We start from the raw sequence: 16,245 nt of genomic DNA on the forward strand, positions 1-16,245 counted from the left end.
TACGCCGCCAGGAGGAGGCTGCAAGATGGGCCAAGGCAGTGTCTCTGGGCAAACAGGGTCAGTGGACGAGATGGGACAGTGTGGAGAGGAGGAAGATCAGCTGGCAAGAACATGAGGGCCATGGAAGTGAGGCAGTTGAGCTTTGTCATCAAAGAGACATATGATATCCTTCCAACATCAGTTAATCTTCACTATAGTGGTTCGGCGCCCTTTGTTCCATGCCAGCCACTCTCAAGCACATTCTCACAGGGTGCAAAACCAGTCTCACCACTCCCCAGAGGGAACAAGATAGCTCTTTTTTCAAAAATCATCATAGATCAAAAAGGCAATCCGAAGAAAGAAAATAAATGCCTTGACTCTGATTCGGCCCTGGGTTGCTGCGGCCAAAACACAAAGTATTAACCACCATACGATCACGGCTTTAACAAACCAGCCTGATCTATAATGTGTTTGCTTCTTTGATGTCTAATGGTAAAATATCTATTAAAGTGACATTCTGTTTGAACAACATCATGGAAGATAATTTCATTCAGTGTGCTAATACTTAATGTTCGGGGACATTTCTGTCTCATCAAACCAATAAAGTAAATGAACGTCCTCATTCATCCAGGTCATTGTATTCTCAGGTCATGAAATGGATCGCAACTGGATTGTTCAGTTTGTCCTAGACGACGTTTCGCTCCTTATCCAAGCAGGCTTCATGTTGGTACGGCTTGTCAGCCATGAGAGTGGCCTACATTTTTTTCTGGACCTCTCCCTTCACTTCATAGATTCATACAGCTGTTGTGGTAGTGTTAAAGTGGACATTAGTATACCTGATAGAGGGCAAGGTCAGAGCAGTAATGGTTTTGGACAGACGTCCTCAGGATGTCAGATAGTAAGTATTTTGAGTAAGTATTTTGAGTCTTTTTTGAATGAAATCACATACAAACATAATGGGTGAGCCATCGAGCCAGATTTGAACCATTGACCTAAGCACTTCAGCACGAGCAACTACAGTCCTTCGCTCTACCAACTGAGCTATCAATGAGTCTGCTGTATATTTAACTCTTTAGCAATTCAATGTAAGAAAATTAAGATAACTTGTACGGATTTGCACACATTTGTAATTATTTGCAATAACGGAAGCATTAGCTTCTTCAGTACATTAGATGGACTAAAACATGGCAGTACATTTGTTCCAAACTGATTTCCTTACTTTTTGACAGGATGATAACATTTCTTAACAAGATTTAGGAGTGACTCTAGACAACGTCTGCTTTGATCAAGTGTTCAAGTGATACTAAGTCTGATTCTTGGATCAATATTATGATATAATGATAATTGACTGATACGTTTTTAAAGCTTGAACTTACAAAGGGGTCTGACAACATTGACTATGTCAGTTTTCACCAAATCTTTTATAAAGTCATCTTGAAAATCTATTTTTCAATTAAAATATACCAAAATGAGGCCATGCCATTGAAGAATGTTATGAGTATTGCATGCAATTGGCAGATTTTGGTTCTGGTCCGGGAGTCAACTACTGCAAGACAGCCAAAGAATCAGTAACGGGAAAAGTTAGCTCGGCTCTTCCGTTTTAAAGGGCGAAGTCATCTAATATCGTTTTGTTCTAATAGCGCTGGAGAGAAGGCCAAGTTGTCTAAAAATGTCCGGCACATTCTCTGAAGATGGTCATTCGACTCATATACTTCCGTGCCTGTTCACACATTCCACTCAGAGCCGCTGACCACAACGTCATCTGTTCACTTCCGTCATACAAACAGGAACTAAAGCCCCACAAACCACACTGCAGCAGTGCCCCCCAGTGGATGGACGACGCCACCACTCAACTCCAATGCTCCTTAGCTTGTACTGACTGGGCCATTTTTGATGGTAGTCTGAATGGCAGAGTCTCTGTCATTACAGACTACATCAAATTCCGCATCAGCTTCACAAAACCGACCAAAACAATAAATATCGATCCCAATTTCAAACCTTGGATTACCCCACAATTAAAACAGAGCCTGAGAGAAAAACATAAATCCTTCAGGCAACACGACTGGGCCAGCTTCAAGGCAACAAATAGGAATTAAAAAAACGAGGTACTTAGAGCAAAACTGAAGTACAAAAACAAACTGGAAACTGAATTCAGCAGCATGAACACCAAGCAGGCCTTTCAGTAGGTGAAAACCCTGACAAGATGCGGACCAAAATCATCATGCACTGTCAGTGACCCAGAAACCCTCTCTAAAGACCTGAACACATGTTTTACCCGTTTTGATAATTTGGACTTCTCACCAGAGTGCCAGGATCTGCTGAGAGCCCTCCCATCACCAGACCCCGAGTAAAAGGCATCCTTCACATAGGAGGAAGTATGGCAACAGCCGAGCCGCTGCAAGCCAGGCAAGGCACCAGGGCCTTATGGCATTAGAGCCAGTGTGATCAGGGACTGCCATGGAGCTCTCCCCTATCCTACACTTTGTCTTCTGTCAATGCTACCAGACTGCAACAATACCCACATTTTGGCAAACTGCAACTATCATCCTGAATAAATCCAGACCCACAGAACTCAACCACTACTGCCTCATAGCCCTCACATCCATAATTATGAAGTGCCTGGAGAAACTGCTGCTCCATATCATCTTTCCAGTTGTCACACCACACCTGGACCCCCTCCAATTTGCCTACAGGGCCTGCTGTGGCCTGCCTGCTGCATCTCCTCCTCCAGCATCGGGACTTTCCAGGCAACTTTGCCAGGATCCTCTTTGTGGATTTCAGCTCCGCCTTCAACTCCCTACAGAAGCATCTACTGATCCGGAAACTACACCATCTCAACATCCCCCCTCAGCTGATCCACCTCACCCACAACTTCTTCACCAAACGACTGCAAGCAGTTGGTTAAACTATCATAACACAGTCAAACATTTCACAGAGTCATGCACAGCCAGTTATCTGGATATCAATGTCAATAAAACAGGAGAAATGTGTTTCAACCCCCCCTCACCTCAGCACCCCATCATCATGAACACACAAACAGTTAAAACAGTTGACACGTTTAAATACCTGGGCGTAACCTTGGACAATAAACTCACCTTTGATCAACACACCTCGGACATTCAAAAAAGAAGTCAACAAAGACTGTCAGGCACCGGCAAACTTAAAGGACTATACCTTGCATCTCACCTCCTGTTATTACTGTACCAAAGCATTGTTGACATCCTTCTGTACTGTTTCACATGTTTTTTCACTATGCTTTTTGTAACCAACCGAACAAAATCACACGCATTACAAACATAGCAGCTAAAATCTTCGGCCTACCCACACCCAACATCTCAGATCCAAACCAGAGGTCCATCATTCGACTGGTAAACACAATATGACTCACCCACTACACCAATACATCATCCCACTACCATTAGGGTGTAGGTACAGAACTATCAAATTCCGGAGGGCCCGCCTCAGGAAAAGCCTTATCCTTGCAGCTATATTCTCCCTAAACAGCAGGCCCTGCCGACCCGTCTGACAAGCCTGTAAATGTGTTGGTCATGTATGATGCCTTTGTTATTTTTGTTTGTGACGTGTAATGTCTATTTAAATGTACGCCAGTGAAAATGAATTTCCCCAACGGGGACCAATAAATCTAAATCTTAAGCTAAAATCTAATATGCTTTTGTCTACCTTGCTGCCCTTCCTTGGCAGGGTTATTTGAAAGTTTGTTCAGACAAACAATAAAGAATCTAAATAATGTCTTGTGTCTTAAGGTTGCACAAAATAGGAACCATAACAGCTGTATGAATCTGGGAAGTGAAAGGAAAGGTCCAGAAGAAAGTTAAAGGGAATCACATGGCTGACAAGCCGTGCCAGCCGTTCTGAGGGATGATTGTAAATCCAGAGACCCAGGCTGCAGAGAGACCAGTTTTGTATTGTGAGAGCCACAGAAGGCTTAACAGTAAAAACAACTGGTTAAGAAGAACACAGGGGTGGGCTGAAACCATGGGTCGTACCAGGGCCTTCAGAGATTTAGTCTGCCACTCTCCCAACTGAGCTATTCCAGCCATTTAAATTCCTTTTGGGTTCACTTTTTCAAATGTAACCAAAGTCTGCCCTATTGTTGACTTTTAAGGTCTGGAAGGAGGCCTTTCCATAGGTTCTCAGAGCCTAGTATTGGTCAGCAGAACTTGATTCCCGGAAGCTCAAAAAGAATGACTTACGCTCCATGACTGAGCATATTTGGGTCCCTAAAATATTAAGCGCAATGCTTCTGAAGAATGTTTTACTACCAAGATATGGTTTCACATCTTATTCAACCACTTACCATAGGGAACAAGATACCTATTTTTCAAAAATCATCATAAAAAAAGGCAGTTTGAAGAAAGGGTAAAGTGCCGTGACCCGGATTCGAACCGGGGTTGCTGCGGCCACAACACAGAGTACTAACCACTATACGATCACGGCTGTAGCAACCTTCTCTGATTGATAAATTGTTTTCTCTCCTGATGTCTAATGTTAAACGATCTGCTCAAGCAACATTCTGTTTGAACGACATCATGTCAGAAAATCTCATTCAGTGTGCTAATACCTAATGTTCTGGGGAAATTTCTGTCTCATTGAACATATTTAGGATATAGGACATGATGATTCTTTTTTCAATGACATCACAAAAAAATAGTGAAAGAATCCTTGGAGCCAGAATTGGACCAGCAACCTAAGGATGTCAGCATCAGCAATTACAGTCCTTCGCTCTACAAAGTGAGATACTGAAGGTCCAGTTGGTAGTTTTTCATTTAGGAATTCAATTGATTAAAATCTAATTAACCATTGGACAGAGTTGCAGACATGTGTAATAACATGAAATAATGGAAGAACCAGCTTCTACAGTACACAAGATATGCTAAAAAACTAACTTTGTGCTGTGATTGGGCAGACAAAAGCTGGAATTGTATTTGATAGGTGTTTGAAAAAACGGATCCAGTTACGTGATTGGCCACGGAAAGATGAACTCAGCCCGGTGATAGGTTTAGGAGAAGTGTGGGCGGCGGCAGAACAAAAAAGTTTGTATTCACACTGTGAAGGTTTAAAAGCATTACCAGAAACTCCAATTATTAGACAGTGTACCTGAATGAAACACTTGTGGTAAATCTTTTGCTGTAGGTGTGTTGGATGCACCTTCACGTCACACTGAGCCCAGCTTTATTACTCTCAGTTTAAAGTAATGTAAGGGTCAGTTTAAGACCAAACATTAGCTTAAGGGACAATACACCATTAAACAACGTAACGTGTCTAAATTAAAAATGAGGGAAAGGTGTGTTCCCAGCGACCCGATTCTGGAAAAGCGGATGAAGATGGATGGAAAGGTGTGTGACAACTGATGTTAGGATTCCAATAGCAAGGTTGGCAGGTCAGGGACACCATTTCAGTAGTGTAAGAGCCACAGGAGGCTTATTAGTAAAAACAATTGGTTAAAGAGAACACAGAGTTGTGATGAAACCCGGGGTAGTACCCAGGGCCGTCACTAGACCTAATACTGTACTGGGGCATACCTGGGGCACAAATAATTCATGTGAGCGTGCAAAGCGCGCAAGCAAAAATATTTTTAGCACTTATTTATCATAAAAAATACATAAATAGTGCTTTAAACTATGAAATCATATCAGATTATGTTGTATGGATCTTTGATTAACCACCTGAAATTAACTAATGCATTTGACCTACTTGTGCACTTTTTTACTCCAGACTTCTAAACTGCTACTGGTAAAAGCAAAAAGGAAGTGCAATGAATCTTTTTTAAATATATATTGCAGTAATCATCTGCAAATTTAACATCAACAAAAGTAAAACATAAAATAAAGCACCCCTACATCTCTGGGTTCTTTTATATTATTTAATTTCCATTTATGGCAATGTGGCTAATCCTATTTCAGATACACAAAACTATAAAATATACACAAAACAATAAAACCACGGTAGTAGAATAAATGAACAACTGTCGTGTGTCTGTTCAGGGAATCATTTTCTGAGAAGTAAACTGTAACGTTTCGTTTTCATTTTTGCAAAGTGGTCAATCACTCTGGACAGACATGGAAATATTACAGTAACTGTTATACAGTTGACCAGTGGTTCCCAACTGCTGGCTCCTGACATAAAAGTGGATTGTGTGTCATTTTCAGTGAGTCGCAGTCAGATGTGTGCATGAAAAAAAAAAAGTTTAGGGAGAAAAAAATCAAATTGTGGCAACAAAACCAGATTATTTTAGCCTTTTTTCTAGTGACTAATAGTGAGTATTTTAGCAAAAGGCAAACCGACTAATAAGTTGGAGGAGGACTCAGGACAAACATGGAAATATATTTAAAACAAATCTAAATGGGGCAACAAAACCCGATATTTTCAGCCATCTTTCTGAAAAAAATACAGAAATGTTACTATTTTTTCTGGAAACAAAACCAGATGCTTTAGCTGTAGCCATTTTTCTCGTGACAAAACAAAATTATTTTAGTCAAAGTCACACCGATTAACAAGACAAGTCTACTGTGCTATTTTTCTGTGAAATAAACTTGAATGATTTAAAAATTTGGCTCACGACTTGATGATATGGAAAAATGTTTTTCTTCCTGAAGATAAAACATGTGAGAAGCACTCAACTCACACATGCTAACTCCAAATCATCATTGATGCAGAACCAGCAGACAATAACCAACATGATGTTTCATGTTCATTGGAAATTCCCCCGACAGCTCGTACAGCAAATGAATATGTTTGTCTTGATACAAGGAATAACGTTAGCTAACTTAGCATCAACTTAAGACAATGATGTTGCCTTGCTAGCTAGGACTTCACTTACATCTCCCATTCCTCGCTTGTTCTCTGCTGCGGGCGAATAACTTTCTTAAATCCATCTAGGAGTTACAGTTTGAGTCAAATCAAAATCAAAATATTGTAATTAACAAATTGTTGTTGGCTAACGTCACCTACCTCACGCAGTGATTTGAATCCTCTCTCTCTCTCTCTCTCTCTCTCTCTCTCTCTCTCTCTCTCTCTCTCTCTCTCTCTCTCTCAACGGAAGTCTCGATCCACATGTGAATAAATTACCATGTTAAGTAGCCATGTGCTCACTGTTTCGTGGAGTGAATACAGTAGCGATCAATTACCATACTAAGTAGTATGTGCACTGTTGTCTATGTTATGTAGACTTAAAACTCTGAAGCGTTTTTTTTTATTGGTGAAATTTTTACTGGGGCACTGCAGATCAACAGTGGGGCACATGCCCCACTGAAATATGTCTGGCGACGCCCCTGGTAGTACAAAGGACCTTCAACCCTTCAGTCTGACGTTCTCCCAACAGAGCTATTTGAGATTTACAAACCCGTCTTGGGTTCACTTTTTCAAATGGAACCAAGGTCTAACCTGGTGGTATCTTTTGAGGGCTGGAAGAAGTCCTTTCCATGGCCATCACTGAGCCTCGAATTGGTCAGTAGAACAGGTACTTGAATCCCTTGAACTCAAAAATAATGTCCTCCACTCCATGACTGAGCATTTCAGGGTCTCTAAAAAAAATTCAGTTTAATGCTTTTGGCAAAATTCTGGGAAGCCCCCGACTTAAATCTAGCTTAGAGTTGGCAACTTCGGGAGAGGAGCTTCTTTATTGGTTGAAACCTTCTTTGTTGATGACAATGTAAAACTGGCTTAACTGTCAATAATGAGGTTTGTGTTTAAGCAATTGGTGAGCATGAGCTTTGACATTTCCCTGCTTGAACATCCTAATTATTTCACTTTTATCTGTGTTTGCCAATATGGTTATTCTCTCAGATGTTCGGCAAAAAAAACATTAGAAAGATCCTGGGTAGCTCAGTCAGCAGAGCTTCAGAATTCTAATCTGAGGGTCCAGGGTTGAAGTCTGTGTTCAGATGGCCATTTTTAACTTATTTACATTTCTGCAAAGGCGTCCCGTTTGCCCCTCTGCAGCAGTCCTGTAGTATCCTGTATTTAATGTGTAAAACTTATTTGAGCTGATGCTTCCATTATGACAAATAATTACATGTGTGCAGATCAAGAGTTATCTAAATTGTAATAAATTGAATAGAAGCGTGGGTCTTACAAGACCCTTTGATAGCTCAGTTGGCAGAGCGGGAGACTATAGTTGCTCATGCTGAAATCCTAAGGGAGCTGGTTCAAGTCTACCTTTAAGGATTACCTGTTATATTTTTATGTGATGTCATTCAAAAAGAAAAAAAATAATGTTTTACATCCTGAGGACATCCATTCAAAACCATTATCGCTAGGACCTTGGCCTCTATGGATTACTGTCTCTATAAGACAGGTGGGTTTCGAGCATGCCGGCCTACCGTTTAGGTCTTATTGCATTCAGTTAGGATATCACCTTGGTTGGATACTTATTTTTTTTCCCTAACCGTGTGTGTGTTGGTGTATTACTATGTGTAAACTTACTCTACAAACATTCTTTAAACATTTTACACACACTGAATAATACTTAGCTGAACTCCTGCGCAAGACGGCAACAACTCTCAATTCCAAAATATATTAGAATTACCAGTCAACCAAAAGCAAAACAAGTATTTTACCTTCATTTGTGAAGTCCTCTGTTGGGCTGTTTTTGGTGGGTTATGGTCCAGAAGTCAACTACCACAAGACAGCCAAAGAATCCTGATAAAGGGACAAGTTAACTCGGCTCTTCCGTTTTAAAGGGCACAGTCTTCCAATGTTGTTTTGTTCCAAAGGCGCCGGAGAGAAGGTTGGTTTGTCTAAAATTGTCCGGCACATTCTCTGAAGATGGTCACTCTACTCACATGGTTATGTCCACCTTGGTGCCCCACCTTGGCAGGGATATTTGGAAGTATGATTAGTCAAACAATAAAGAATAAAAATTGTGTCTTGTGACTTGAGGTGGACACAAAATAGGAACCTTAACAGCTGTATGAATTGAGGAAGTGAAGTGAAAGGTCCAGAAGAAAATTTAAGCCACTCTCATGGCTGACAAGCCGTGCCAGCAGTTCTGAGGGATGATTTTAAATCCAGATACCCAGGGTGTAGTAGTTTGACAGTCGAGCTAAGTGTAACAGAGGCCCGGGCTATAGCCAAAAGAAGGCCAGAATGAAGCGGGCAGACTTCCAGGCTATGGCAGTTGATGTAAGGTTGTAAGATTCAGTTAAAGACCAGACATTGGCTTAAGGGACCATCCCGTTAAAAAACGTAACAATTGTCCAAAAAACAAATAACGGAAAGGTGTATGACAACTGATGCCAGGATTCCGCCAGCATGGCTGGCCGATCACTTCATTAGAGTAAGAACCACAGAAGTGTCCTTAGTAAAATGAAGTGGTTAAGAAGAACCCATAGTTGTGCTGAAACCCGGGGTTAAACCAGGGACCTTCAGATCTTTAGTCAAACACCCTCCCAACTGAGCTATTTAAGCCAACACATTCTGTTTAGCGTTAACTTTTTCAAATGTAACCAAATGTTGCCCTGTTGTTGACTATTAAGGGCTGGAAAGAGGCCTTTGCTTGGTGAGTTTAGAGCCTATTACAGGTACTTGAATCGCGGGAACTTAAAAATAATGTCTGATGCTCCATGACTGAGCATTTCAGGGTCTGTAAAAAATTAAGCAAAATGCTTTTGAAGAAAGTTTTACAACCAACAAGTTTTACTGCAAACATTTGGCAGATTTTTCACAAATGTTCAAAAAAAATTTGCGGACAAACAATTAAGTTTTTAAGTGTAGATGAAGTATGCTTCATAAAATGTTTGTGTTATGTATTAATGTTGTTTATAACAAAGACAACAATGTATTGATCGATTGACTGAGCTTATAATGCAATTTTATCAGGGGATAAACTAATAACCAATCACTGTTGAAAACTACTCAAATTAAGAACAGGTTACAAGGAAGGCTGCAGCGGAGGAAAGGGACGTCTTTTAAGAAATGTAAAGAGGTTAGCCTCAGTTGCCTGAACAGGGACTTGAACCCTGGACCCTCAGATTAAAAGTCTGATGCTCTGCCGACTGAGCTACCCAAGCTCTTTTCAATACTGATTTGCCCAATGTCTAAGAGAACAGCCATATTGGCAAACAGATGCAAGTGAATTAGTTAGGATGTTCAGTGACAAGCTGGGAACTGTCAAAGCCCAAACTCGCCAATTGCCTGAACACAAACCTCATTATTGACAATTAAGCCAATCTTACATCGTCATCAAGTGAGAAGGTTTTGACCAAAAAAGAAACTTGTTTCCCGAAGTTGGCAACTTTGAGCTGGATTTAACTTGGATTATCCCCACAAGTTCGAGCCAAATGCCTTGGGGACCCAAGTTTAATGGTGATTTGAAAAACTAAAACCAAAAAGATGTCTTTAATCCACTTTAGCGCAAGATTCCGCCATTAAGGCTGGCAGGTCAGGGAGTCCATTTCAATAGTGTAAGACCCACATGAGGCGTATTAGTAAAAACAACTGGTTAAAAAGAACACAAGATTGTGATGAAACCTGGGGCCAATCCATACGTTGTACTGATATGACCCAGTTTATGAGGTTGTTCAAATTAATAGTGCTTACAAAGTACAAAGAAGAAGAATTATGAGAAACACTTTCAACCTTATTGGAAATAAGATATTCTTCATCTCAGTATGCTAACAATGACTGAATTAATTAATTACATATTAGAAAACGGTTTTATTACTCATTCACATATATAATTTTACTAATTTAGTATAAAAAAAAAGTCAGTAAATGAATGTATATATTTGTAAACCCTCTGAAGTGGGAAAGGGGTAGGATTAAATAAACTTTGCTTCTTCCTACTCTTTTTTGGACATGATGTAATGTGAAATGGTATAAAATTGTTTGATTTATTATGTTGTAAGTATGTTCATGTTCAAAATAAACTAAAGAAAGAAAGAAAATAAAGAAAGTATTGATCGATTGACTGAGCTTATAATGCATTTTTACCAAAGGATAAAGTAACAGCACAAAGCACACATCAGTCATATTAAATTATGCATCAAGGCCAATACTGTACTGACATAAAATTGATATTTTTAATTTTGCCAGAGTACCTGGTTGGTTTCACATCTTGTTCAACCACTTACCAGAGGGAACAAGATACCTCTTTTTTTCAAAAATCATCATCAAACAGCTGGAAGAAGGGGTAAAGTGCTATGACCCGGATTCGAACAAGCGTTGCTGCGGCCACAACACAGAGTACTAAACACTACACAATAACAGCTGTTAACTAATCCCAAAAATAAAAAATAAAAAATGCATGTTCCAGTTAGAGAGAGATAAAAAAAAAAAACTCTTGAAGAAATGGCACTGAATTTTGTTTCAGTTCAACTAACGAAAACCAACAAGCTAGCCAGGAGTTGAGCCTAGAATCATCTGATCTGTGGTCAGACGCGTTATTCATTGTGCCAGTAGTCCTACATAAAGAACTGTTTTACTGTAGTACAGCTTGTATATTGTACACATCTTACGCCAAAGGAACACACAGTTTACATTAGGCTTGCTACCAAAACAGGGCTTTACTGACTGCTTATGTTGGACTTTAAAATCTAGTGACCTTCTATTTGTCGCTGCCTGGGCCTTCACCAGCTCTACCTGTTGCAGCTAACCTCCACTAAAAATTGAAGTAAAATGCTTCTGGCAAAATTCTGGGGAGCATCCAAGTTGAACCACTGTCTGGACTGGAGCCTGCAATGCCTCAGACTGGAAGTCTCTCCAGAGAGTGGTGAGGACGACGGAAAAGATTATCAGGACTCCTCTTCCTCCTATCCAGGAGATCGCAAAAAGCTGCTGCCTGACCAGGGCTCAGAATATCTGCAAAGACTCCTTCCACCCCCACCAAAGACTGTTTTCACTGCTGGTCTCTAGGAAGAGTTTCCGCATCCTGCGTAGCAGAACCTCCAGGTTCTGTAACAGCTTCTTCCCTCAGGCCGTAAGACTCTAGAACGCATCATAAATAAATTATCCCATCAACTCCCCCCAAAATGGATTAACTTGCTGGAATAAAAAAGACAATATAACATACATCCATAAACATGGATGCATATGAAAAAGTGCAATGTATTTATCTGTACAGTAATCTATTTATTTATATCTGCACCCTATTGCTTTTTCTTTTATCCTGCACTACCAAGAGCTAATGCAACACAATTCCGTTCTTATTTGTACTGTAAAGTTCAAATTTGAATGACAATAAAAAGGAAGTCTAAATCTAATCCAGCTCAGAGTTGGCAACTTCGGGAGAGGAGCTTCTTTTTCGAGCAAAACTTTCTTTGTTGATGACGATTTAAAACTGGCATTGCTGTCAAAAATGAGCTTTGGATTCAAACAATTGGCGAGCTTGAGCTTTGACAGTTCCCAGCTTGTCACTGAACATGCTGACTAATTCACTTTCACCTGAGATTGACAATATTGCTGTTCTCTCAGATGTTGGGCAAATCAGCATTGAGAAGGGCCTGGGTAGCTCAGTCGGCAGAGCATCAGACTTTTAATCTGAGGGTCCAGGGTTCAAGTCCCTGATGATGCAACTCATGCTAACCTCCTTACATTTCTCCAAAGATATCCTTCTGCCACACTGCAGCAGTCATTTTAACCTTTATTTCAACTGTATTTATAGTTTTCAACAGCTATTGTTTTTTCTCTATTTCATTTGAAAAACTGAAATCCAAAAACATCCCTCCCATCTTCTTAAGCTCTGGTGGGAGAGGTTTAAAATGTGATCATCTGAAGGTTTAACCTCAATACCTTAAACATAAATTGTTAGACAGTGTATGTGGCAGAGGGGTTAGTGCGTCTGCCTCACAATATGAAGTTCCTGTAGTCCTGGGTTCAAATCCAGGCTCGGGATCTTTCTGTGTGGAGTTTGCATGTTCTCCCCGTGAATGCGTGGGTTCCCTCCGGGTACTCCGGCTTCCTCCCACTTCCAAAGACATGCACCTGGGGATAGGTTGATTGGCAACGCTAAATTGGCCCTAGTGTGTGAATGAGTGTGAATGTTGTCTGTCTATCTGTGTTGGCCCTGCGATAAGGTGGCGACTTGTCCAGGGTGTACCCTGCCTTCCGCCCGATTGTAGCTGAGATTGGCGCCAGCGCCCCCTGCGACCCCGAAAGGGAATGAGTGGTAGAAAATGGATGGATGGATGTATCTGTATGAAAGTTGTGGTTAATCTTTTGCTGTAGGTGTGTTGGATGCACCCTCACATCACACTGAGCCCAGCTTTATTACTCTCAGTTTCAAGTTATACAGTCCAAGAAATACCCCTAGGGCATCAAATTTGTGTTTGAAACTGCCCAATGTAAGGGTCAGTTAAAGACCAAACATTGGCTTAAGGAACGATACACTGTTAAACCACGTAACGGTTGTCCAAATTGAAAATGGAGGAAAGGTTTGTAACAACTGTTGCTAGGATTCCACCAGCAAGGCTGGCAGGTCAGGGAGACCATTTCAATATTGTAAGAGCCACAGAAGGCTTATTAGTAATAAGAATTGATTGAGAAGTTCACAGAGTTGTGCTGAAACCCGGGGTCAAACCAGGGACCTTCAGATCTTCAGTCTGACGCTCTCCCAACTGAGCTACTTCAGCTATATGAATGATTTTTGGGTTCACTTATCCAAATATAACCAAGGTCTGCCCTATTGGTGACTTTTGAGGGGTAGAAGGAGGCCTTTTCAAGGGGTCTCAAAGCCTAGTCTAAAGAATGTCTTACACTCCATGACTGAGCATTTCAGGGTCTCTGAAAAATGTACCAAAATGCTTCTGAAGATTGTTTTACTACTGAGAATTTTATGATTATTGCAAACATTCGGCAGATATTTCAGAAATTTTCAAAAGTTTTTAGGGGGCTAATAATTAAGTCTTAAGGTGTAAAATAACTTTGCTTAAAAAAAAGCAGTTTAAAGGGTAAAGTTTCATGACCCGGATTTGAACCGGGGTTGCTGCTGCCACAACAAAGAGTACTAACCACTATACGATCACTGGTGTATTACCCTCCCTGATTCATAATGTGTTTGCTCCCCTGATGTCTAATGTTAAACGATCTATTAAAGCGACGTTCTGTTTGAACGACATCATGGAACTGAATCTCATTGGGATGGTTTCCTGTGGACGGAACTCTCACGACTGTGTTGGATCCACTATGGATTGAACTTTCACAGAATCATGTTAGACCCGCTCGACATCCATTGCTTTCGGTCCCCTAGTGGGGGGGGGTTCCTTGCCCTTATGTGGGTTCTTCCGAGGATGTCGTAGTGGTTTGTGCAGTCCTTTGAGACACTTGCGATTTAGGGCTATATAAATAAACATTGATTGATTTATTGAGTTACATGGACTTGGTGAGTGTCACTGTCAGGTGAATAAATCAATATATCGTCAAGGTAGACATTCACAAGATGGTCCAGGAAGTCTCTTAGAACTTCATTGATAATGGCTTGGAACACGGCGGGAGCATTGGTGAGTCCAAGGGGCATGACCCTGTATTCATAGTGGCCACTGTGTGTGTTGAATCCGGTCTTCCACTCGTCTCCCTCTCTAATTCAAACCAGATGGTATTGTTGCGTTGATCCAGTTTGGTGAATATTTTTACCTGTTGGAGTTGGTCGAAGACAGAAAACATGAGGGGAAGAGGGGAACAGTTCTTGATGGTAATGTCATTCAGTGGGCTGTAATTAATGCAGGGTTTTAACGACCCGTCTTTCTTCTTCACAAAGAAGTACCTTGCTCCTGCTGGCGATGATGACGGGCGAATCAAGCCAGCTTCTTGTGATGCCGATATGTAATCGTTCATGGCAGTCCTTTCTGGACCAGAGACGGAGTACAGACGCCCCTTGGGAATAGTGGCACCGGGAAGCAGGGCGATGGCACAGTCGTAGGATTGGTGGGGCGGAAGTGACAGGGCTTTTGTCTTGCTGAAGACTTGTCGCAGGTGGTGATAACAAGAAGGAACAGACTTCAGGTCCGGAAATTTAGAGTCCGTGGCAGAATTGGCAGAAAAAGGATTAATTTCCTTGACACGTTTTCCCTGGACAGTAGAAAAAACACAGTTCTTGGTGCATCCCCTTCCCCATTCACTGATCTTCCCTGTTTTCCAGTTAACTCAAGGATTATGCTGGTACAGCCATGGATGCCCCAAGATCAGAGAATGGGAGGGTGAAGTAGTTAAGTACGGACAAATCTTTTCCTGATGGCAGTCAATGTTCATTTGGTTAGGTTAACTGATGTGTGAGATAGTGAAAAGCTCCTTACCGTTGAAAGACCTAGCCCTAATGGGTTTAGCTAGCGGTTCTGACTTGAGTCATAGTCTCTTAGCTAAACCCCAGTCCATCAGACTGGCGTCTTCCCCAGAGTCTATTAAACTCTAGATCGCAGTCAAACATTTCACAGAGTCATGCACAGCCAGTTATCTGGATATCAAGCTAAACCCCAGTCCATCAGACTGGCGTCTTCCCCAGAGTCTATTAAACTCTAGATCTGTGGCCGTGAGATGCGTTAACATGACCTTAGTGAGAGTGCGTGGCATCTGAGGTACCGCCGGAACGTGATTCGCCACCTGGGATCCCTTGGTTGGACACGAAATGACAAGATGGCCGCTCTCTGCACAGTAAAAACATCTCCCCTCCATCAGCCGCCTGCATTGCTCCTCTGGGGTCAGTCGGGCTCTCCCTAGCTGCATGGGCTCCTCCTTCAGGTGAGTGCGGAGGTGAGGACATAGCTCCGGGGGTGAACGCTGATTGGATGCCCCGCTAGGTGCAAAAGGATGGGTGGTTCTTCCTGCCGCAGCCGGTCCTCCTCCTCGCTGTCATTTGAGCTGGGCTAGTCGGTTGTCCATCCGGATGGCGAGTGAGATGAGGAAATCTAGGTTGTCTGGTAGGTTGGGGACGGCGTGGCAAAGTTGGTAGAGTGGCCCTGCCAGAAATTTGAGGGTTACTGGTTAAATCTCCACCTTCTACCATCCTAGTCACGTCCGTTGTGTCCTTGGGCAAGACACTTCACCCTTGCTCCTGATGGGTCCTGGTGAGCGCCTTGCATGGCAGCTCCCACCGTCAGTGTGTGAATGTGTGAGTGAATGGGCGAATGTGGAAATACTATCAAAGCACTTTGGGCTCCTTAAAAAGGTGTAGAAAAGCGCTATACAAGTACAACCCATTTACCGTTTACCGGCTCTGTGTGCGTAGTCGCACACAGAGCCGCTACCCTGCTTTAAATTGCTTAACTCTTGTGCCTTCTCGGCTGGAGGACACCGGGTCAAAAGTTTTTGTTAAAG

General features: G+C 41.7%; 1 protein-coding gene and 4 non-coding genes across 5 annotated transcripts in view; 2 read left to right on the top strand and 3 right to left on the bottom strand.

Moving 5' to 3' along the window:
* Positions 1-16,245, top strand: part of LOC133545570 (gastrula zinc finger protein XlCGF26.1-like) — a 384,938-nt gene that overhangs the window by 237,968 nt on the left and 130,725 nt on the right. The window lies entirely within an intron of this gene.
* On the bottom strand, positions 4,366-4,437 carry trnah-gug (transfer RNA histidin (anticodon GUG)). Its single transcript has one exon. It is a non-coding gene; the product is annotated as a tRNA-His (tRNA).
* On the bottom strand, positions 9,938-10,010 carry trnak-uuu (transfer RNA lysine (anticodon UUU)). Its single transcript has one exon. It is a non-coding gene; the product is annotated as a tRNA-Lys (tRNA).
* Positions 12,439-12,520, top strand: trnak-uuu (transfer RNA lysine (anticodon UUU)). Its single transcript has one exon. It is a non-coding gene; the product is annotated as a tRNA-Lys (tRNA).
* trnaf-gaa (transfer RNA phenylalanine (anticodon GAA)) lies at positions 13,496-13,568 on the bottom strand. Its single transcript has one exon. It is a non-coding gene; the product is annotated as a tRNA-Phe (tRNA).

This window comes from Nerophis ophidion, linkage group LG28, assembly GCF_033978795.1.
Source record: "Nerophis ophidion isolate RoL-2023_Sa linkage group LG28, RoL_Noph_v1.0, whole genome shotgun sequence".
Classification (NCBI taxonomy): domain Eukaryota; kingdom Metazoa; phylum Chordata; class Actinopteri; order Syngnathiformes; family Syngnathidae; genus Nerophis; species Nerophis ophidion.